Source organism: Trichechus manatus, unplaced genomic scaffold, assembly GCF_000243295.1.
Source record: "Trichechus manatus latirostris isolate Lorelei unplaced genomic scaffold, TriManLat1.0 scaffold00008, whole genome shotgun sequence".
In the NCBI taxonomy this organism is placed as follows: domain Eukaryota; kingdom Metazoa; phylum Chordata; class Mammalia; order Sirenia; family Trichechidae; genus Trichechus; species Trichechus manatus.
This window is the reverse complement of record NW_004443944.1, coordinates 19,938,513-19,940,436: the sequence shown is the minus strand read 5'-3', so window position 1 is coordinate 19,940,436 and position 1,924 is coordinate 19,938,513.

Here is a 1,924-nt window from a genome sequence, read left to right as displayed (position 1 = left end):
ATTTTATCTAAAGGGAGATGTGCACAGAAGCGGCTGCCAAACCGTTTCCTCATCTGTACCGCAAGCCGTGGACCATTTACTGCCACACTCTGTGTGTTGCTTTTTTCTTTTTTTTCTTTTTTAGCCATATGTTCATCTATTTAAAATTGCCAACGATGACTTTTGTCTATTTATGAAGAAAAATGGAGAACAAACTACCGTTGATCATAAAGTGTGTGTGGCTTTTTGTTTGGGGGTTTCGGTTTTCCGGCTTGGGTTTTTAATGTTGTTTGCAGCTGTTTCCTGGCCCTGGCAAGGTCTGTCTCGGTGCCCAGTGCTTCTCTCAAATTTCTTTATAATAAAACTTCTGAAAAGTTGAAAACAAGTCTGTCTCTTCTTGCTTCCTAAGCCAGGGCCAGGCCTCCCAATGTGGCATTGGGACATGGCTTTGCAGGGACAGAGCCTCTGATGTCAGCCAGACTTGGGTAAAAATCCTGCCTGCCATTCACTGGCCTGTGTGGGTCTCTGAGGAGGTGGCTGGGCCTCCCTGGCCTCAGTTTTGCCGTCCATACAATGAGGATAATGATGGCACGCACCCATAGGGTTCTTGAAGTGATTGAAAGGGATTTTGGGCGTAGAGTGCTGGCCACACAGGGAGCGCTCGGAATGTTCTGGCTGCTGGCATGGTCATCAGTGGGTGACACTGGGGGGCCTCTCCTCCCCATTCCCTCAGTCAATGAGGCCTCTGTTCAGTGGAGTCCCCTAGTCTGGTGGAGGAGAGGGGTGGGGTCAGGACTGTGGGTGACCAGGTAGGGGAGGTGGGGTGGGCATTTGTTCAAATCTGAGTGTAGAAAAGCACTTAGACAGGGACTCTTTAAACCAGGTTTCCCAACAGATGATAGGTAGGCTGGTAGGTAGGTAGATAGATAGGTAGCTATAAATAGCTGCTGTCAAGTTGAATCCAACTCATGTACAACAGTATGAAATGCTACCCAGTCCTGCATCATCCTCATGATCACCAGCATGTTCAAGTTCATCATTGCAGCTATGGTGCCATTCCATCTCACTGAGGGTCTCCCGTGCCTTGCTGGCCCTCTGCTTCACCAAACGTGATATATCCTCCTCTAGCGACTGATCCCTCCTGATGACGTGCCCAAAGCAGTGAGCCGAACAGTGTTCTGTTGTGACCCATAGGGTCTTCATTGGCTAACTTTTGGAAGTAGATCACCAGACCTTTCTTCTTAGTCTGTCTTAGTCTGGAAGCTGTGCTGAAACCTGTCCACCATGGGTGACCCTACTGGTATTTGAAATACTGGTGTCATAGCTTCCAGCATCATCAACATGCAAGCCACCACAGTACAAGACACTGACAGATGGTGGATGTTAGGGAGTGGTACTTAAGAGAAAAAAAAGCAATAATTATGTGACAACTTTTTACTATATCTGGAAAAAGGTAATAGTCGCCTGGTGTGAACAGGTTGCTGGGGGGCTAGAGCTATTGGCCCTCGTGACCCAAATATTTTGGGTGGGAGCCCCACATTTATGACAGCTGTCAGGGCCCCTGGTTCTCTAACCACGGTCAGCTCTCCCTTCTCCCAGCTTGCAGCCCCAAGGACGAGCAGCTTCCTCACTGGCATTTTATCATCCACTTTGGAAAAAGAAAACCAAGCAAGCAAACAAAAACCACCTGCTGGCATGTCAGAAGCATCACTGCAATGTCGAGCATAAATACTTCATGTGGTTACAATTTCCTTTCCTACGTGGAGCTTGTCAGTAACACGGTGACAAGTTAGACAGTTCAATATTCGGCTCTTGCTTCTACATTTGAGAAAACAGCTTCATTGGGTTCCACGGAGACAACCCAAAATGAAGAGAGTGTGAGGCTCTCAGATTCCCTCTCCTGAGGCAGAGACCTCCGACCTGCCCCTCATGGCTGCACTGGGGG